General features: G+C 34.7%; 1 protein-coding gene across 7 annotated transcripts in view; it reads right to left on the bottom strand.

Moving 5' to 3' along the window:
- Positions 1–23,258, bottom strand: part of Lclat1 (lysocardiolipin acyltransferase 1) — a 195,961-nt gene that overhangs the window by 143,279 nt on the left and 29,424 nt on the right. For 4 of the 7 annotated variants that reach the window (XR_013342297.1, XM_026408752.2, XM_026408894.2 and 1 more), the window contains 2 exons: positions 10,933–10,989; positions 3,613–3,707 (listed from right to left, as the gene is read on the bottom strand). The exons of 1 other annotated variant lie outside the window; for it this stretch is intronic. The gene's annotated coding sequence lies outside the window, so the exon portion shown is untranslated. The remainder of the gene's footprint in view (positions 1–3,612; positions 3,708–10,932; positions 10,990–23,258) is intronic. 2 more of the 7 variants (XM_026408834.2, XM_026408964.2) reach the window with 1 other exon arrangement.

Genomic DNA, 23,258 nt, shown 5'->3' with positions numbered 1-23,258 from the left:
AAATGATAGTTTATAGGCACAGAAAATCCAATGGCACATTCCTCTATTTCCTTTTGCTACCTCTCATTTAAATTACAAAAAGTTTATTTGTTAATATTTGGCCATATACATTTCTCCCTGAAAGTCTAGGCATACCTTCTACAACATTCAAAATTTTCAGAATACCACCACAATGCAATTAACAAGCTGAAATTGAGGCATAAATGGCCTAACCAATAAGCACTCACCATAAACAAAAAGTATTCACTCTGAGAAAATGAAGAATAAATCTATAAATATAAATATAAGCTAGTACTAAGGCCATCTCCTAAGCTAAAAAAAAACAAAAGTCCAATAGGTTATCCATGCACACACTACTACTGTGCATAATCATTAAGATTTAAAAAAATAGATAAAATCATGAGGTCACCTAGTTTAAAGAAGCAGTACAACACAATGGTTAGCAGCACAGGCTCTAGAGCCAAACTAAATAGACTTGAACTAACTCCATTACTAACTATATTACGTTAAAAGCAAGTAACTTAACCTCACTATGGCTCCATCAGTAATAACAGCATTTACCTTAAAGGTTATTATTAGTATTAAGAAAACTAACATATGTAAAGCGCTTAAAAGAATGTTTCACATATGGTAAACATTCAATAACTATATTACTCACACAGCACAAATCAAGTTATTGTTTTCAATTAATTAATCAAATATATACTTCATCCATGGTCAAATAGGAGGCACTATGTTTACAGATATACTTAGCTTTATTAGATATACACTGTTTCCTATTTTATTAGATTAGTTCCTTGCCCATAAGAATCACTCCTTCTCTCTCTCATTTAGGACTCTCTACAACAGCACTATCTAGGGGAAATATAACATGATTTCAAATCTAATAGCCACATTTAAAAAGAATAAAGAATATATTTAACCCAATATATGTAAAATATTATAATTTCAAAATGTAAAATGATAAAAATAATAATTAACAGGATTACACTGTTTTCATATTAAGTTTTCAAAATTTGGTGTATATTTTACACTTACAACATATCTCAATTTCTACTAGCCACATCATAAATGCTTACTGTTTAAACTACATGTTTAAACCTATAAAATCTTCATACTGTGTTAAAATATTTTTGTTCACAAGAAGTATCAAGAATAATTTCATTATAATTTATGATTTTAAAATCTTAGATTTCTCCAACAGAATGCACTTTTAGGGCCTAGTTTCTTGAAGCTCTTTATTTCATAAAGAACCCCAGAGAGGTAACCTAAACTTATCATCAGTAGGGGTTCTGGGAGACTCCTATGATGAAATTTATTCCTCTTCAACATCAAGACAGCCCCTACATTAGCTGAGCCTGTGGTCAGACTGTTCAGGACTGAATCCCAGTTCAACCACTTAATAAGTGAAACTTCCAAACTGTTTCCTTTTCAGTTGGAAAAATAGGAGTGATAATAGCATTACCTACAAATCAAGGGGATGTCGTGAAGTCTGATGAGTTGATATATATAAAGCATTTGGAACAGCAATTGGTGCCTAATACATGTATTTTACAAATATTGGTAATTATTAGTTATTAAAAGCAAATTGACACAGCTATATTAAGATGCATCTGTTTGGATTTAGACACAAATACTTCATCTTATATGTAAGATTACATCCAGCTTTTTGCAATATGTTTTAAAAATAATGTGGATTGCTTGTGTACAAGCAGCCCAAGCTCTGACTGGCTCTCTTCAGGCCAGGCTGAAGCCACGGGGCACTCTCTGACCTCTGCCTTAAACAGACTTCTGATCAAAATTACCCTTCCCTTCCTCAACTAGCAGAAAGAGCAGGTTCTTGACCATTGCATCTTGCCTATGTGGTAAGAAGTTGTGAAGCAGCACTACTTCTACTTGAAATGGAAATTCGTCCCTTTCTTCCTCATTAGGTCAAGGAAGATAAAGAAGATAAAACTAAATTTGCTTTTGTTTTACTCAGACCATGGGAGTTGTATTCTCTGCAAAAGGGAGAAAATGACTACCAGAACCACCTCTAAAATAAAAATCTAATCAGGAGTGGTGGTGCACTCCTGTAATCTCAGTAGCTGGGGAGGCTAAGACAGGGGGATCTCGAGTTCAAAGCCAGCCTCAATAAAAAGCATGGCACTAAGCAACTCAGTGAGACCCTGTCTCTAATTAGAAAATTAAAAAAAAAAAAAAAATGGCCTGGGATGTGGCTCAGTGGTCTAGTGCCCCTGAGTTCAGTACCAGTGATAGATAGATAGATAGATAAATTAGATAGATAGATAGATAGATAGATAATAAACAAACAAAAAAAAACAAGAATAAAATAATAAAAAATCTGTTTTTAACCAGATTAAGACACTTGCCAAAGTCACAGAGTAATGTAGTAGCAGAGATAGAACTAGATCTATAGTCTAAGTGTTCTTGACTCCACAGCAGGGTAAGATCATTTGATAACATATCATAAGTACAAGACTGGTCCAGTGACAAATTTGATTACAGATGGAGAAAAACCAATTTGATTTTTACTCAATAAAATATAAATTTAGTGTCAATAATCTTAAACAGAGTAACAGGCTCTAAAGAATTGCTTAGGGTCAAGGAGAAATTGCCTTTAATGAGCTTCATTTGTTAATTCCTTAAGGAAAAACAGTAATGGTACTAGAAGAAGACAGAAGACAGAATTCAAGATTGCTGAGAACCTAATATAATCCTTGCACTGACTGCTACATAACTCTGGACCCTAAAACCCTTTCTAGCTCTAAAATTCTTGGTATCTAGATAAAGGAATCTAAACCCACAAAGCCAAAATGTGCGGGATCTAGGTACAAAAGACTTAAGGGATGCTAAAAATCACTACTACCAAAGGAAAAAAAGATAATATCTAGGAGTCAGAATCTGAAAAGGCAGGATCCATAGAGATATCTTAAAACAGCCAAGTTGTTTTGTATATAATCATTAAAAAAGAAAACAGCAAGCATAATTCCAAGGTCACTGCTATCAGGCAACTACATGTTAGTGAGGGATGTGGCTGCAGAGTCAGCAAAATCTCAGTCCCAAATTAGTCATTACTGAGCATGAAGCCAACATTATCTTTTCCCCCCAAGTTACAAATGGATAAGAATCCAGTGTTAGTTTAGCAGCAAGCTATAGACTACACATACTTGACCAGATTTTAACAGTGGAGAATATAAAAATTTACCAAGTACTCTGATACACATTTACTAATATTCATAATGACTAATGTGTTTCACAATCCAGGCCTAAATGGGACATAATTCATGTGATTTTTCTGTAGTACTACTTATATAGCCACAATTCTAATGAGAGCAATAGGAAAAAAGTGTTTTCCATGAAGGTGATGCTAAAGACCTCTAAAGCCTTGATGGTTTCCTTTTAAACAGGTTTACTGATATATGATTCAAAGACCATAAAACCTATTCATTTAAAGTGTCTAATTCAATGGTATGACTTTTGTTGCAGAGTAGTACAAACATCCCAAAGTTGATATAGAGCACTCGCATCCTTCACCTTAGTGTGGGAATGCTTGTAGTCACTCTATCTCAGAAGTTCTTTCTCTAGGCAGCCACAAGGTTTTTTACTCACCTGGTTTAGGTCTTGGCCCAAAAGTCACTTTCTCAGAAAGGTCTTCCCTGGCCAGGTGCGGTGGTATACTCCTATAATCCCAGTTACTCAAGAGGCTAAGGCAGAAGAATTATGAGTTTGAGAACAGCATGGACAACCTGAGAGACTGTCTTAAAATATAAAATTTTTTAAAAAATGGTTAGGGATGTAACTCAGTGGCAGAACACCCCTATGCTCCAATCCAAAGTATCACACACAAAAAAATAAAAATAAAAAATGTTAAAAGCATTCCCTGAATGTGATGTAAAAATGGTAACACCAACATGTATCACACACTTCCAGCACCATCCACATGGCCTGTTGCCCTTCCACCCACTGCTCCACCTTATTTCTCCAGACAGTGATCACATTCAACATTTCAAATGCTTTATTTATTTTCTATAAACTCCCAAAAGGCAAAGCTTTTTGTCTGTTTTATTCAATACTATACTACCCCGATACCCCCCCCATCACATCACTCTTGTAAAAGCTTAGTATCTGTGGAAAGGAGGAAGGAGGAAGGCAGAAAAAGGTGGCTTCACTATTACAAAGGACACTGTCTTCAATTTACCTTTTAAATTATGAAGTTTCTATAACTTTTCATCTTTATATAAGAAAGCCAAACCAGAAAAATTAAAACAAATGAAGTTAACCAAGTTTGAACCACTGCAGACATCTATGCTTTAAAGATTTGTTTCCAATTTTTCATTCCTTCCATCTCCACAGTGTTTTAGTTTTGTTCCATCATTCAAAGGCCCACTGTCTATGTGAGAAAGGCAAGCTACATGCATACTGTCTTTTATTTCTGCCATTTTAGTTTTTTAAAAAGTGAATAGCAAATACTATGTCATATCATATAATTGTGAAAAAATGATAATCTAAAAAAGGAAAATGGTAAAAAAACTACCTGCTAAAAGAAACTATGTTAACTAAAGTAAGCGTAACTAAGATAATGGCTAACACACTACTTTACTTTTTGCATATGTTGATATTCATAGGGTGGTGAAGATGGCATAGGTTCACAGGACAACTCTCCACCCTCTGACCTTCAATATATGATTAAAATAAAATAAGTCAAAACTTAACAACAATATTCCATAAAAGTGAGACGGCAAGTCTGGCTACATTTTGGGAAATACTAAGAGAAGATAAAGTTGGTTAGGTCAATGGTTTCCAAATACTAAGCTGAAGATCATTTCCCAACTTATATCAAAATTTTTACTAGTCCACAATGAAATGAGAAAAATAAATACAAGTTTTTAACTTGTTAATAATGCTAAATTATTATATTATACATTTATAATCCAATTCTTCTATTATTTACATGTAACATCATAAAAAATATTTTTAAATGTGTCAGTTAAGGCTGTTAGCCATTTTTTCTAAGATAATGTCCTTTCCTGAATACTAATGAATTCAGTATTTATCCCATAGGCAATAGGAATTTATTTTTACTCTCAAATTTATTATATATTTTTAATGCCTTAATATTTTTTAACAAGGCTGTATTGCTTTAGAAATTAGAAAAGACATTCCTAAATAATCATAAGGATTTAAATATAACAAAAGTTGCTTGAGGCCAGGCACGATGGCACGTGCCTGTAATCCCAGTGGCTGGGGAGGCTGAGGTAGGAGGAAAGCAATTTCAAAGCCAGCCTCAAGAACATAGTGAGACCCTGTCTCTAAATAAAATATTAAAAGGGCTGGGAATGTGACTAAGTGGTTAAGTGCCCCCTGGGTTCAAGCCCCTGCACCAAAACCAAACAAACAAAATACCTTGAAGAGTGGACAAGAAGGCTTACTAGCCCATGCATATAAACTATACTCAATATATATATGCTTAAAAAACTAAAGAAATTAAATGAATCTAAAATCAAGCCCTCATATAAACATGTAACATATATAACAAAACCAAAAGGGGGAGTTTAAGGAGGCAGTTAACAAGCTTAAAAACAATCTGCTCTAGCAGTAATTCAAAAGTTCCTTTTCTAAAATACTATAACCTAAAAATGGCACAATACTCTATTTTTCTAATTACTTGCTATTGGTTGCTCTAGCAGTAATTCAAAAGTTCCTTTTCTAAAATACTATAACCTAAAAATGGCACAATACTCTATTTTTCTAATTACTTGCTATTGGTTAAAAAAGCAATGAAGAAAAGCTTTTTACTAGAAAAATTCAATGTCATCTTCCAAAAAGATGAGATTAAAAATAAGAATTTTATTTGCAATATAGAAGTGTTAAATTTGAACACTAAAAAAAACTGAAAAGGAAGTATTCATTGGTCAATGGAAATATGAGTTTATTAAAGTCAAAAAGCTAATTCTTTGCTCTAGTTAAACCACAGCTCTATAAGAAAATCAATTCTTCCATCTTTCTCCCTATGAACCAATAATGGCAAACACTTTCGAAAAAGATGGCATTGCACAGCACACCTCCTTACCAGTGGAGAGAAAGAAAGCTGTCAGAAAAATTAAAACAGCTCAAACTTCATTTCTGTAGTGTTTGGAACTTCAATAAGTTCCAAACATTGTGTAAATGTTAGCCATACATCTTTCCAGTCAGTTTAGAATTATTCAGTTATGGGAGACCAAACCAAATGAAGCCAACCATGCATGGAAAACATCTGCTGATAATTTCTACAGTTAATGGTTTCCAATAGTAGTATATATCTCTTATCATAATGCTTTCCATGGAACAACTTCAAGTATTCATTGGTGAAAGATCAGATTGAAGCTAAGTGGAATTATTATCAAAAACCACTACTACCACATAGCAATCTGCTAATATTTGGATAATTACTCAGGTTCTAAACTCTTTGCTTAAATTAGAGTTACTGTTTATAAAAAATTACACACACACACACACACCACTACCACAGTAAAATATTTGAAAAGTTATTTCTACAAATAAAGAATTTCAGGGCACTGAAAATTAACCACACATTTGGAAAAATGAAATCATATTTGATAAATAGTTCAATTCAGTTATTTGAAAATAAAATTACTTTTTTAAAAGAATGTCTGGCCAATATGATACTAAATACTATATTCTCCTAAAAATGTGCACATAGTTATGCACTTTTATCATACCAGTTCTATTCGTATTAAAATTTAACGGCTAAGATTTACAGAATGGACAACCAAACTTTAGCTTTCTCCTAAGCTTAAAAATCAGAACTGAATTAGGGATTTTATTCTAGACAACAGTTCCTATAATGCTTTTCTAGTGCTATTTTCTTAAAATTACAATAGAATAAAGCTGGTTAATGGCACAATCAATATGTATGGAGATGGGGGTTTTATTTTGGTTTTTCTTATGCAGTCTTTATTTGTTCTTTTTAGATATACATGACAATACAGTGTATTTTGACATTATACATATATGGATCCCCTTCTTGTGGTTGTGGTTGTACATGTGGCAGCTCAATTCACAATACTGTTTTAAGTCCTTTAGGTATATGCTGAGGAGTGGGATAACTGGGTCAAACGGTGGTTCTATTCCAAGTTTTCTGAGGAAACTCCATACTGCTTTCCAGAGTGCAGCAATTTGCAGTCCCAACAGCAATGTAAGAGTATGTCCTTTTTCCCACATTCTCGCCAACACTTATTGTTACCTGTATTCTTGATAATTGCTGTTCTGACTGGAGTGAGATGAAATATCAGTGTAGTTTTAACTTGCATTTCTCTGCTAGAGATGTTGAATTTTTTTCATATATTTGTGGACCATTCATATTTCTTCTTCTATGAAGCTCCTATTTGGTTCCTTTGCCCATTTATTGATTAGGTGGCAAGAAGTAAAATCAAGAATCAATAAAAAGGACTGTATCAAACTTCTTCACAGCAATGGAAACAATCAAGAATGTGAAAAGAGAACCTACAGAATGAGGAGATAATCTTTACCACCTGCACCTCAAATACAGCATTAATCTCTAGGATATACACAGATATGCAATCTTTTTTAAAAAAACTAATGCTGCACTGTGATTTAAATGACTGTCCTCCAAAGGTGCATAAGTAAAAGCTTAGTTCCCAAGGTGACAGCAAGAGAAGGTACTCTAGACCTTTAAGAGGTAAGGGTGGCCTTGTGAGAGATCCTTAGGTCACTGAGGCCGGGCCCTTGAAAGAAGATCATGGGATCCCAGGTTCTTGGTCTCAAACTGTTCTTGGCTCAAGATGTTAAGTATTTTGTTCCACCATGGGCTCCCACCAGGATATTCTAGCATCACCAGAGGTCCAAACAAATGGGACCACCCAATCTTAGAACCATGAATCAAAACAAGCTTCCCTTTCCTTTATAAGTAGCCTATCTTGGGTTTTTCATTATAGTGATACAAAGCTGCCTGAAAAAAAGCTATCACTATCACTGTTTGATAGAATTTATTGAGCATTTACTATGCCAGACACTTTACTAAAGCACTTTAGCTTGCATTACCTCATCAAATCCTCACAGCAGCCCTTTGGAGGTAGGTATGCTATATCCCAATTTTAAAGACAAACTGAGATCCAGTAAGGTTAAATAACCCGAGTCACAAAATGTGGCAGGTTACATTTTCCAATGATGATAATAAAACATCTCCTGTTTCACATTCTTTTTCTTAAAAAATGTTTTTGTTTTGAAACAGTTTTAGATTTCCAAAACAACTGTGATAATACAGAATTCTCATAAAACACATAACCAGTTTCACTTTTATTAACATTTCAACATTAGTATGTTTGTCGCAACTACTATTATTAACAATATTAATACATTTTTATTAACTAAACTCTGTGTTTTACTTACATTTCCTTCATTTCCCTCTAAGGCCCTTCTGTGGCAGGGCCCATCAGAATATCACATTATATTTACATCATCATCTCCCTTTAGGGTTCTCTTAGCTATGACAATACAGTGTATTCCTTGTTTTTGATGACCTGAGAAACTGAAAAGCTGAGACTTAACCTTACATGTGTCTCACTCTAGAGAGGGTACTTCTTAATCACAGTCCTAAATAACTTCCTGCAACCCAAACCGCTTGTCCTTGAATTTTGAAAAGGTCTATGTGTTGCTCAGTTCAGTGAGCTGAACTTGCAGACGTAAACATCTAGAAAGAAGATCCTACAAGCAATACTTTTCCAGTAACTGTCTTATTTCACAGTGTATTTAAAAGGATATGTGAATGAGCTGCCATGGTATTTAACACCATGTGACTCCAAAATATGTGACTTCTAAATAAAAGTAAAATCATTCCCAGGGATGGGATCAAGCAAGCTATGGATTAATTTATTTTTAAATAGCAATACATCCTTTCCACAGTTATGGAAACACATTAAACTAGAACGCTTTTTCAGAGTAAATTCAAATAATTCCTGTGTGCTTTCATTTAATGGCAAGAATGCTTATAAAATATTATTAGATTTATTATACACATTTTAGGATTAAGTTTTAGCCAGTGTGAATTATAATATGCTTGGAAAAAAGTCTAACCTACACTGATTAAAATTCTATTTATAAAGGAAAAATCTAAACCACAGAAACAGTGCTTAGTTTAGAACAAGAACATGTACATAACTGCCAAATGCAATCCCTATTTAGATGTCGTACTGAAACACTGTAATTACAAAAAAACCAAAATGAATTTCTAAGTGTTTCAAGATGAAACAGTCTGTGCATAATTTTCAAGGCTTATAATTATTTTCCTGGAAAGGTAAATACTCCAGGTTTTAATTCATTATATTACTAACACTAAAAGTTAATACAGGTTGAACATTCAGTTTTACTCTAAAATAGAAGCCAGCTATAAATTCAAAAGCTCTTAAGTTAACAGACTCTAACCAAAGAAAAATTATCAGGAGTCAAAGGTCAATGCAACTTCCTACAGCCATTTATGGATAATGGAAACCACTAGGCTTACTGAATGGGTTTTAGATTCCTCACATAAGTCAATATAGCAAAGTTATCTATCTAAAATGACTGCCCTGAGAAACGCATCGCAACTACAGTCTCTACTTCCTCAATTCCCATTTCCTCTTCACTACAGTCCAATTTTTGTTTCTGCCATTCCACTTAAAACACTGTCATAAAAAATCCATTTTCATGTTGCCACATCCAGTGGCCACTGCTCTGTCCTCATCTTACTCTACCACTTGGCAGTATTGTACACACGTGGCCACTCTCTCTTTGAAAGGATAGCCTCTCTTGAAATATTATGACACACTCTCTCCAGGTTTCTCCCCTCTTCTTCTGGTTCACATGGTTGGCTCTTCCTCCTCCAAAGGACCTCAAAATGCTGAGGCTTCCTACCACTCAGACTTTGGTGGTCTTCTATCACTTTTCTTCTCCTTCCTTCCTCTATGGTATCTTCTCAAGGATCCTTCCAATGACAACCAACACAATATTGTCCTCTGACCTCCAGACTTGACAGATTCATCATACTTCAGTAATGAGTGAATAATAGTTCTATCAAACCTAACACAACCACGATAAATGTCCTTGATTATTCCCCCCTCCAGGTTTCATTGTCACCATTTTTTCTCCATCTCAGGATATGATAGCAACATTCACCTAGATGCTCTACCAAGAAACCTAGAGTCAACTTTCATTCTTCCCCTTCCCTCATTCCCAAAACTCAAGAAAATCTGCAAGGGGCTTGTCAACTATATTGCCAATATAGATCCTAAGTCCAATGTTACCCAATGTCACCAACTTTGTCAAAACAATCATCTTTTGCCTATACTACTTCTGATTTCCTCTCTTTCATTCTTGGCCAAACAACACTCTCAGTTCTTTCCCCACATTAAGGAGAAAGAATCTTAAAATGTCAATCTGATTCTATCATTTCATAGTTCAGAAGTCTTCAAAGGCTTTTCCCTGTACCCAGGGAAAAACTCATATTCCCACCAAAATCTCCAGATCTTGCATGAGTTGTTGCCCACCTCTTGTCCAAGTGCACAGTCTACCTTGCACCTGTTCTCCAGCAGGTCACGTGCTCCCTCAAGGATGTATGCAAATTGTCAAGGATGCCTGAAAAGGTCTTCTCAGAAATTTGCTCCTTTTCAGGCATCAACTTAATGCCAACTGCCTAAAGAAGACTTTAATAAGACTGACCACTACTTACAGGAAATTCCCCTCATTAGTTACTCCAGGCCTCAATCCTGACTTCTTTGTTTACAGTTTTATTATACCTTGCAGCTATTTTATTCATTTGTCTGGCTTTTGTTTTCTACCTATGACCCCCTCTAGAATTATAGATCTGCAGTTCTATGATTGTAAGGGTATCAATCAATCCAAACTCAGAAAGTGCAAAAGTAAAAAAGACTTTACCTGGACTTTTGGAATTGCAATCCAAGAGACAGGTTCAGGCAGCTCCAAATTGGTATCCTGAGGAAGGCAGGAAAAGTGGGAGTTTACAGAGGATATTGAATGTTAAGAAGGAATAGGGGCTATATGACCAATAAAAGATGATAAATTAATAGACAGAATGGAAAAGTCCACAAATAATAATCTCTTGATATGAATTTTGAGCCTTGGGTTTTGAAGTTATTCTACAAGCAACTAAAATTCACATTCTAGGCAGCAGTTGGCGATTTCCCTAAGTCCTGCCTCCTAATGGTCTAACAAATCCACTGTGAAAAGCTCTTTTAATACTACTTTCATTGAAATTTTCCTTTTTTTCACAACAGCTTTACTGATATCTTTGCTATCACATCCTTAGCATAAGACTCAGAACACTTGGAAAAAGCTCTATTTCTACTTGTTGAAAGGCTTACTGTAAAAAGGGGAGGAATGGTCAGATTAAAAAAAAAAGAATTTGAAAGCATACATAAACAAATGTGATTGTTTAAAATGTCTTTCATTTATCAGACCCTTTACTACTTCTGAATTTACGTGGTGTCCTCTCTATGTGAGAGTAAACAATACAACAAATATAAAAGTATAACAAAAATAACGTCATCTAACATTCAAAGAGTATTTTCTGTAGCTTCCAATGTGCTTTTAAATTTTTACCTCAACTCATTTTATTTCTATTTTACAGATACCATCGCTAAGGTTCAGAGGTGGAGGAGTTGCTTAAAACCACAGATTTTTAGTGGTATTGCTGAGGTTCACACTTAATTCTGGTTTCCAAACCAGTCAGTCTTTTCTTGTTTCTTTCATTTTTGTGTGGTTGGTGCACACTTTTAGTGTTTTTGAAACTGAATTACACAGTGAAATATACAAATCCTAGATATGTAGCTTGATGAATTTTTACAAAGTAAATATACCCAGATCAAGTTAGAGCACTACCTACAACATGGGAGCCTCCTTCAAGAGTGCCCTTTCCAATCATGACTACCCCCCATGGAAATCACAATTCTGACTTCTATGACCACCATTGGTCTTAACCTGTTTCGAATCTTATCTAAATGAATTTTATTATACTCTATAACAATAATGCCATTATGAACATTCTTGATTTTTCAAAGGAAGAAACGCAGGACCAGAAAGGGAAAAATGACTTAAAGAAATCCAGCAACTGAACAATCCACCTAGATCCCAAGAACTCCTGATTTCTTCTTTATTATATAAAACAAGTCTCAGAAAGTCTGAGTCTTAACATAAAGGTTTTAAAAATTCTTGCATAATATAAAATCAAATATTAAGTCTTAAGTTACAAATACTATGCCAAATAATAATGATATCATTGAGCCTTTGGGTACAATTTGGTTTTTGGCTACCAAAGTTACTTAATTAAAAACTTTTAAAATAAATTAAATTTCCCCTAGCTTGTACTATTCAGTGAGACTCTGATGCTTAGAAATATTTTTATAATATGATTCTATGGATACATGACTAATTTATAGTCAAATAAAATTGATTCCCAGATTAAAAACTAGAATGCCAGAGTTGGTATTCTATCAAAATACAGAAACAACATGAGCAGGTAATATTCCAAAACTTTGTAATTTAAGCCAACTGTTTGGAATTCAGGATGCATTTTCTCATAGAAACTATATGACACGTAGTAATCAGGCTACAAAGGCCAGCTTTCCTCAAATGTACCTGAAAATAGTGCTAATAACATAGTTTTTAACCACTATGAATAAAAACCTAGCTTGGAATTGTGTTTACAAAACTATCTCCTAACACCATAATCTTGTGTTAATTCTCACAAACTAGAGAAGGCACCTTCATATCTCCCTGTCTTTTCTCTTTTCTTTCAAAAGCTTCTTTATGTTTGTTTTGTTTTGTTTTAATCCTTTCTCAACACTTCACTTTATGTTCCCAGATCCTGACCAAAGATTTCTGACCACAACTTATTCCTTAATTCCTGTCCATTAAATAACCCTTTGACATCTGGGAGAGGAGATACAGAAACAAGAAAAACAAAGAGGGGGAGAATAATCGTAAAATCACAATAAATGTTTAAAAGTTGCTCTGTTTTCACCAAAAGGTACATAGGGTCAAATTGGGGGGGGGGGGGGTGCCCAATGAAGAGGATCATAAATGATTCTGAAAGCCCCAAAAAAAAGTCACAAATGCCTTCAAAGAATTCTTGGGCAGAGGAATGACCCATTGTTCCTCTAGATCTCATAGAATACATATTTTAAATGAAGTAATGTAAGAAAGTAAGATTGTCCTTTTGTTAAGTAATTTTTTTGAGAGAGAGAGAGAGAATTTTTTAATATTTATTTTTTAGTTTTTGGTGGACACAACATCTTTATTGTATTTTTATGTGGTGCTGAGGATTGAACCCGGGCCGCACGCATGCCAGGCGAGTGCGCTACCACTTGAGCCATATCCCCAGCCCTTGTTAAGTAATTCTTAAAAAGCACAGGCTGAGAATTAAAATGAACTGCAATATTTAGATATAAATTATTAAACCATCACTTCTCATTTACAAGAAACCCCAAAATTAAGTGTAGCAATATTAAAACAATATATACAAAAGTTATTTGCACTAACTTGACAGATAACTAAACCACCAAAGAACTATCAACTTGTAAACAATACAAATGCTTTACCTACTGTGTTACTCAGGTTTCAGTGGCTCTGACAAAATACCTGACATGAACATAAACTACTTTAACAGAGCTATGACAACAAAAATGGCATGGTACTGGCACCAAAATAGACTTGTAGACCAATGGTACAGAATTGAGGACAGAGACAGACCACATAAATATGGTTATCTCATACTAGACAAGGATGCCAAAAACATTCACTGGAGAAAAAATAGCCTATTCAACAAAAGTGTTGGCAAAACTGGAAATCCACATGTAGTAAAATGAAATTAAACCTCTATCTCTCACCCTGCTCAAAAATCAACTCAGTGGATGGAAAACTTAGGCACTAGAACAGAGACCCTGCACCTAATAGAAGAAAAAATAGGCCCAAATCTTCACCATGTCGGCCTAGGATCTGACTTCCTTAAAAGACTCTTAAAGTGCAAGAAGTAAAATCAAGAAGCAATAAATGGGATGGATTAAAATTAAAAAGCTTCTTCTCAGCAAAAGAAATACTAATGTGAGGAAAGAGCCTACAGATTGGAAGGAAATCTTTACCACATGCACCTCCAATAAAGCATTAATCTCTAAGATATATAAAGAACTCAAAAAACTTAACAACAAAAACAAACAAACAAATAATCCCATCAATAAATGGGCTAAGAAATTGAACAGACACTTCACAGAAGAAGAAATACAAGTGATCAACAAATATACGAAAAAGTGTTCAACATCTCTAGCAATTAGCGAAATGCACATCAAAACTACTAAGATTTCATCTCATTCCTGTTTGAATGGCAATAATTAAGAATACAGGCAACAATACATGTTGGTGAGGATGTGGTGAAAAAGGTACACTCATATATTGCTGGTGGGACTGCAAATTGGTATAACCACTCTGGAAAGCAGTATGGAGATTCCTCAGAAAATTGGGACTGGAACCACCATTTGACCCAGCTATCCCACTCCTTGGTTTATACACAAAGGACTTAAAATCAGCATACTATAGTGACGCAGCCACATCATTGTTTATATCAGCTCAATTCACAATAGCTAGACTATGGAACCAACCTAGGTGTCCTTCAATAAATGAATAGATAAAGAAAATGTGGTGCATATATATATTCAATGGAATATTACCCAGCTTTAAAGAAGAGTGAAATTACGGCATTTGCCAGTAAATGGTTGGAGTTGAAGAATATCATGATAAGCGAAATAAGCCAATCCTACAAAACCAAAGGCCAAATGCTTTCTCTAATATGCAGATGCTAATTCCCTGAGGGCACTAGGGAAGAATGGTGTTACCTTAGATAAGGTAGAGGGAAGTGATGGGAGGGGAGGGAGGAGGAGGGTATGTGGGGATAGGAATGATGAAACAAGACATTATTACTGTATATACATATGTGACTACATGACCAATATGATTCTATAACATGTACACTCGGAAAAATGAGAAATTATATCCCATCTATGTATGATATATCAAAGTGCATAAATGCATTCTACTGTCATGTATTAACTAATTAAAACAAATTAAAAAAAATTTTTTTAAAGATTTATTTTGGCTTCAGTCCATGGTCAGCTAACTCCATTGCTTTTAGACCTGTGATGAGGAAGAACATCATGACAGGGAAGATATGGAAAAGAGACCAGGGCCAAGTTATATCTTCCAAGGACATGCTCCCACTCCCAGTGACCTACTTCCTCCAAATAGTTCCCACCTCCTAAATAACTCACCATCTCCCAACAGTGCTACCAGGTGGAGACCAAACCTTCAACATGAGCCTTTGGTGGGTACTCCAGATCCAATCTATAATACCCACCCTTGATTATTTTACATAAGTTGATTCTGGTTCTACCATTTACTGTGTAAATGTAGGCAAAAGCATTTAACCTCTCTGGGTCTCAATTCTGCACTAATAACACAGGACTTAAAAAAAAAAAAAAACAATACCTACTTAAGGATTACTACAAGAGTTAACATAACAAGGCAGCTTCAGGAACAGAGTAAGTGTTCAATAAAGATTAGTGACTATTTTCTCCACACTGATGCATAGTTTACTTGACGACACATCCATGATTTACACTACCTCTTAAACCTTCACAACTCCTAGGACAGTGCAGAATACCAGGTAAATGCTCAATATTTATTGGCTGAGGACTAATGATCTATATGGGATCTAGAATCTTGAAGCAGAAAGAGATTTTAGTAGTCATCTGGAACAGTTTCACTTAATTCAACAATAAGACTCATCGGGGATTATCAAATCTTTGCTTAAACATGTCCATGGCCAAAAAATTGCCATCTCAACAAAGAATGATTCTAAATTACTAAAATATTCTTTTTGAAGACAATTACTGCCTCTTAAAAAGTGCTTCTGAAAGGCTAAATTCACTAGATGGTATCATGTGTCAGGAGCAGTCATCAGAAATAAATATTAAAAGGAAAGGATAATTCAACATTTTTTTCTGACTTAGAGATATTGTGCCTAGTTGTATAAAATGTATGTTAACTTAAAATTATTCAATTTAATATATATTAAAATGTTTGGGAAGAATTAAAATGAAGATTCCAACAAGTTAGGTCATAAAATACCAATACTCTATTTAAGTGACCTGGTGTACAGGTAAGTAATACAAATTATTATAAAATTTGGGTTCTTTCCAAACCTACCACATAGCTTCCCAATAATGTTATGCAATTTTAACATTTTTGTAAAAGAAAAACATACAAAGCAAGATTCCTTGAAGCCAGATTCCAAGCCAACACCAGCTAGCAAAAGCAAAACAAAAAACAGACACTGTTACAAAGAAAAAATTATCAGTTTCTATAAGACTAGCAAGGAAAATCCAAACCTGGAGTTATGTGTAATCAATTACTTAAATTATTTAAAAATGTCCATTCATAAAAAAGGTAATGGTACAACTATAAAAGTTCATCAGGTTTCAAGACAGATCAGAAGAACTGTACTCAAATAACCTCTAACTTCCACTCATTGCAATTCACAGTAACAGAGAAAAATATGACAGAAAACCAGGCACCATTTATAAGTCTACTCATCTACTTTATCAGATTCCATTCTACAAGAGATATTTAACTCCCAGCATTGCAGGTAACACATTCTAACCTGTAAGGTAGAAGATTGAATTGACTTCCCGGCCTCTCCCCACTCTTCCTTCCCTCAAAATAGTTTGGTCTCCGTGTGCAATCCATTTCAACATTCCTTCACTCCCCATAAATTTGTGGGTTATCTTACTTTTTCTCTGACCTAGTTATACCATTTGTCTAATTCCCTGATTGAGTAAAATAAATCTTTAACATACGCTGATAACTGCCTAAGTTGTTATATTTAACACACTAGAGAACTTTCTATTTGTAAGACAGTTTGGTAACTGGACACAAACACAAAACGATTCTCCAAAGAGTGAATGTGAATTGAACTGGAAAGGTCCATCCATCTTCCAATGTAAATTAATAAACAGGCCTTTGGCTTTTGGGGAGCAAAAAAACCCCAAACCAATCCCTTGGTTGGTGTGAATTAAGTCCTGAGGAATGAATGAAGTGAAGAAATCATTTCAAAATCTGCAAAGTTGATTTTCAAATTGCAGACAATGGTGAATACAATGAATTCTAGGGACCACAATTCACTGCCCACATCTTCACTGTACATTTAAGATTCTCTTTAACAGTTAAACCAACTGAGGAAAACAATCCGATAGCACAATCACTTCAGAAGACAAAAACATAAGTTTGGTAAAGTTCTTAAATTTTCCTATTCTTTCAGTGTTCACCTATCCATCCACAAAAATAGGTACATTTTTACTCCACCCAACACAAAAATCTTTGTCTAGTTTCATAAAGTAATAAGAGCATAACTATGAATAAATAGAAGTAAAGTGATTAAGAAATGTGTTGATAACAGAGTCAAAGAGGATGTTCTGGATGCTGATGACCCAAAACAGAAGAACTACATGATATCTAAACCCATCAAGATCTATTCTATCTGAATTCTTTATCCCAAAGACTAACCTAAAAGAAAAATCATAATTGACTTAAATTCCTTTCACTTACAAGTGGTACACAACCTGCCCTCCTTGTTCAGAACAATCTCGTGAAACATATATAAATATATATGCAAATGCATATAGATATAAGGACATCTCTCCTACTAAAGATATATATAGCATATCTGTCTACAACATTTTAGACATATATAACTATCTACATATATACATAATGAATAATCAAAAATATCCAGTTCAATAAAATTATTTTCCAAGATGGAAACCTGATTTCCACTGACAAGTGAGGTCATGAATATACTGTACACAAATATCAACTATGTTCTAAGGTAATAAATCATTTAATTTTTTTAAATGCCAGAAAGGATGGAGAAAGGCATAGTTATGATTTTTTAAATACAAAAATAATTCTAAACAACACAATAATACATAGCTAATCTTTTCTTTATCTCTATGACTTTAAATAAAAGTCTTATTTCTTGTACTTGCTAAATATAGCACAAAGATTTCATTACAAATTTAGGCATAAGGAAGACTAGGAAGATGTAAAATGAGGAAAATTTTTCTCATAGAACTCAAGGCTTTTTTTCTAAAAATATTTAGGAGGGGTTGGGCATGTAGTCCAAGTGACAGAGTACTGAATAGCATATGTGAGGCCCTATGTTTGATCCTCAGCATCATGAATAAACAAATAAATAAATATTTAGGAAAACTGAAAATCCCTAAAATGAATATTAAAGGTAATCTCATCTTCCTCCCAAAAAGAAAAAAAAAGAAATAGAAAAATGGAAGAAAGAAAAGTTCTAAGACATAGCCTATCAGAGATACTTTGCATAAAACCTACTTAAATGTCATTAAAATATCACCAAAAAAATCAAGTAATGGGACAGTTTACCGAGTGCAAGAACAATGTGCATTCTGACTCTAGGGGACACTTCCTAAAGTTTCTATTTTTCTAAGCAATTGCTAATGCTATTAGCTAGTAACCATGATCCTTTCATTCAATGTAAGCCAGAAAAACTTGTCAATGCTTATAAACACTAACCTCGAATCAACACAGAAATAAACAGATGAAAAAACTTAAAAGTCTTAATATGACTATGATTTGCTACTATTTTATTAAGGGGTTTTTGCATTTAATCTCATCAGGGCTGCTGACATACAGTTTTCTTTCTCTGATCTGTCCTTATCTTATTTTTATATGAGGGTGATATGGGCTTCTTAGAATAATTAAAAGTGTTCCATTGCCTTTTATTTCATGGGATAATTTGAGGAGCACAGGCACTGGTTCCTCTTTAAATATCAGGTAGAATTCTGGTGAGAATTCCTCTGGTCCTGGGCTTTTCTTTGTTGGAAGTTTTGTTTGTTTGTTTTTATTACTGTTTCTATCTCATTGCTAATTAGTGGTCTCTTTAGGTTCTCTACATCCTCTTTATTCAATTTGGGCCGATCAAATGTTATCTAGAAATGTACCCATTTCTTCTAGGTTTTCCAATATATTGCAGTATAAATTTTTAATAGTTCCCTCCTATTGATCCTCTGGATGTCTACAAAGTCTGATTTTTCATCTCTGATTTTATTAATTTGGGTCTTATTTCTTAATTTCCTGGTTAATTTGTCTAAGGGCTTATATCAATCTTGCTTATCTTTTCAAAGACTCAATTCTTCATTTCACTGATCCTCTGCATTTTTAAATTCTCAATTTCTCTGATTTCAGCTCTGATTTTAATTATTTCATTCATTCTACTGATTTTGGAATTGGATTATTCTTGTTTTTTAAGGATCTTGAGATACATCATTGGGCTGTTTGTTTTTTTCTTATGTAGTCACTCATAACTATAAACTTTCCTATTAGAACAGCCTTCAAAGTGTCTCAGAGGTTTCTGATACATTGTATCACTATTCTTCTTTGATTCTAGGAATTTTTCAATTTCTCCCCCTGATTTCTTCTACCACCCATTCACCATTCAAATCATTCAAAAGTGTACTGTTCAATCTCCATGTGGCAAGAGAGGTATGTTGAAATCACCCACTATTATTGTACTGAGGGTCTATCTGAGGCTTTGAGTAGTGTCTTCTTTATGTTATTAGAATATAAACATTTAGTATCATATCTTCTTGATGTGTTTTTCCCTTTACCCATTTGAAATGACCTTCTTTCTCTCTTCTGATCAATTTTGGCTTGAAGTCTGTTTTATCAAGTATGAGAGTAGCTACTATTGCTGTTGTCAGGCTCCATTTGCATGGTACATCAATTTCATCCTTTCACTTTCAGCCAGTATCTGTCTTTGCCTGTAAAGTGAGCCTCCTGCAAACAACATATGGTTGGGTTCTTGTTTTTAATCCATTCAGCCAATCAATGGCTTTTAATTGGAGATTTGAGACCAGTTACATTCAACATTATTACAGAGAGATGTTTATTAATCCCTGCCATTTTGATTTATTTCTAATGTTTAACAAGGGACTGTTTGGTTTCTCTTCAGTTTAGCTTCCTTTCAAATAGGATTTGTCCATTTGTGAGCTCTGGGGTTTGTTTTTTATTTCTTCTGTGTTAAGTATTTAAGCATTAGTATTGGCTTAGTAGGCCTGAATTCATTTCATTTCTGCTTTATCTTGGAAGGTTTTATTTCTTATCCAATTTTGATGGCTAGCTTTGCTGTATATGGCAAACTTGGTTGATAGTTATTTTCTTTCAGAGCTTGGAACACAACATTCTAAGTCCACCTGGATTTTAGAGTTTGTACTAAGAAATTACAAGTCATTCTGATTGGTTTGCTTCTAAATGTGAGCTGATGTTTTTCTCTGGAGGCTTTTATAAGCCTATCCTTGTTCTGTATATTAGGCATGTTAATTATAATATGTTTGTAGAGAACTTCTCTTGATCATATTTGGGGTTCTGAATGCATCCTGAACCTCAATGCTCACATCATTTTCAAGATCTGAAAATTTTTCTGTTATTATTTCCCTAAAGATTTTAGACATGCCATTAGCCTGTGTCTCATAACCCTCTTCAAATCCAATAATTTTTAAATTTGTTATTTTAATGTTATCTCAGAGTTCATCATGGTTATTTTCTTTTCTTTCATACTGTCTGAATGTTCAAGGCTAGCCCTCTTGTTTTCCAGCTCTGAGATCTGCCTTTAGCATGGTCTGCTCTATTAGAGAGACTTGCAACTGAACATTTTATTTGATGTATTGTGTCTTTCATTTCCAAAATATCTGTTTGGTTCATTTTCAATATCTCTATCTCCTTATTGATCTTCTCATTCTCATCTTATACTGACCTCATTAATTCATTCAGTTGTTTTTCCATGTTCTCTTGGAATTCCTTGATCATTTTGATAATCATTCTTTTGAATTCTTTATCTGATATTTCATTCACTGCAATATCTTTGGAATAGGTTGATGGCTAATTACAAACTTTGGAAGGCCTAGTGTTACCTTATTTTTTCATATTTCTTGTATTCCTGGGTTGGGCTTTTATGCATCTGCTGGGATGGATTTCTCTTCCACTCTTCTGTGTGGGCCTTTTTAGGGCTCAACCTTCTCTTACCAAAGTGTCATTAAAGTAATCTAGATTGAAACCCCTTGTAGGTGTGTTATTCACAGGCTTTCTGTTAATTCTCTCTGTTTTTGCTGAAGGGATGGATGTCTACGAGTGGTGCTTGTTCATTAGTTTGGGTTTTTTTTTTCTCTTCTGTTTTTAATATTAAAGTATTGCTAAGGGTTGAGTGTGGTTAATTTATATGTGGACCAAAATGAACTGTCACTTTACTGGGTTTAGTTCAGTGCAGTATCTCCACCCTGTGAACATGCAGCCTCCCTGAAGATTCCCAGCACCTCACAGAAATGGAGGAAATAGCACAACTGAAGCAAAAAACATACAACATTAAAATAAATACCCAGTGCCTCCTATGATATCTACAACACTAATTATCACACAAATAGGAATTGTGGGGTCAGCAATTGCCAACAGCAAAACAATAAATAGCTATGACCTAGATCTGGCATTAAACAAACAGCAGGTGTTAATTATGTCACCCACAATACTAATAATTGCCAACAACATGAACAGTGGGGCAGGAGTTATATGAACCAAATAGTTCTACAAGATGGTAATAATACAGTTCATTAAGAGAAAAGAAAATGTGACAGAACAGTAAAAGACAATTTAGAATGTTCAAAATGTGAAGAGGGAACAGAAGAGAGACAGAAGTGAAGGCTATAAAACAAGTGGACCAAAAGTAGAAAAAAAAAAAAAAGGGAGAAAAAGAGAAAACAATAAATTATGGCTGTTAACAGAAGAAAGGAGGGAAAGAGAAATAAAACCAAAGCAAAACAAATAAAAAATAACCCCAACCTCAAAAGACAAGGAAAACTATTATCAAAAAATGCTAAAAGTGAGAGTAAAACAAAACAAGTATGTATATATACATATACACAAACCAGTCAGCACAGCAAGAATACACACACACACACACACACACACACACACAGGAAAAAACCTGATTCTTAATGAAAAATGAAAGAATAATCACCACTGAGGTAATCAAAACTGTCAACAAGGATAATGGTCACTGTCAATACCCAACTGTATTTCTTTCCATTTTTTCCCAGGCTATGTACCACTAAGGCTGTCAGCAGGTGGGAAGAAGTTTGTTATTTGTTAATCACTTCCCCCTTTTTTGTTGCTCACTCAGCTGTAGCTATAGTAGCCTAAAACTAAATCTGGTTAAAATAGCTCTCAGATTTCCTTCTCATCAGTGTAAGGTAGGACAGGATGGTAAGTACTATCAATTGAAGTTTTATACAGACAGACCAGATCCATGCATTCCCAGGAAGGGGCTACTGCAGAGTTCCATAAGGGAAGTTCCAGTGGTTGGGGTTCAGGTCTAATCAGGCCTTAGGGAACTTGTTGGGTAGTATCAACACACCCCTAAGGCCAGGTATAGATGCTGATTTCTACTGGGAGTCTAGATCTCAGGAGACTTATAAAGAATCCCACTGACTGAGCAGGGGAACAAATCTTCCAGGTCTCACACACTCTGCTTCCCAAGCTTAGTCCTAAGTGTTTTAATACTCAGCTGCTAGCTCCTGATACTCTCCAGCTGGTCACATGACTCAAAGGGAAAGCAAGTTAAACTCCTCTCCATATTTCTGACTTAACTCCCCTTGATTACAGTCTTCTCCCTTCCTGTTTCACTCAGATTCTGCTAGGTATACCATAGGGTACATGGTAGGTACTTGCTGGAATAGCATGATAATGTTTGCTTCAATCTCCCAGGTCCCACAGCAGCAAGCTGTAGCATGGCCTCCCCAACATGGCTCCCACCTCAGCTCTCTGCTTGCCAGCTGAGAAACAGAGCACTTTTCCAACACCACTTCACTGTGCAGTCTCTGGATCAGCTAACTTCAAGCTGTTTCTGACCTACAGGTTATCCCATGCCAAATTTGTCCATTGTTTCTCTCTGTATTTTCCCTCTCCTCTGTGATAAAAGTGCTGCAGCCGCTGTCACACCGGCTGGACTCCAATGTACTCTTTTCTGTTGTTTGTTCAATGCATCTGATCATGAGACTCTAAGAGATTCTGGCTGTCTGGTGCTGAATTTCAATGAATTCCCTTTCTCACCCACGTCACTG

This window comes from Urocitellus parryii, chromosome 12 (genome assembly GCF_045843805.1).
Source record: "Urocitellus parryii isolate mUroPar1 chromosome 12, mUroPar1.hap1, whole genome shotgun sequence".
Taxonomy (NCBI): Eukaryota; Metazoa; Chordata; class Mammalia; order Rodentia; family Sciuridae; genus Urocitellus; species Urocitellus parryii.
The sequence above is the reverse complement of the archived record's forward strand: the minus strand, read 5'-3'. Positions and strand labels throughout refer to the sequence as shown.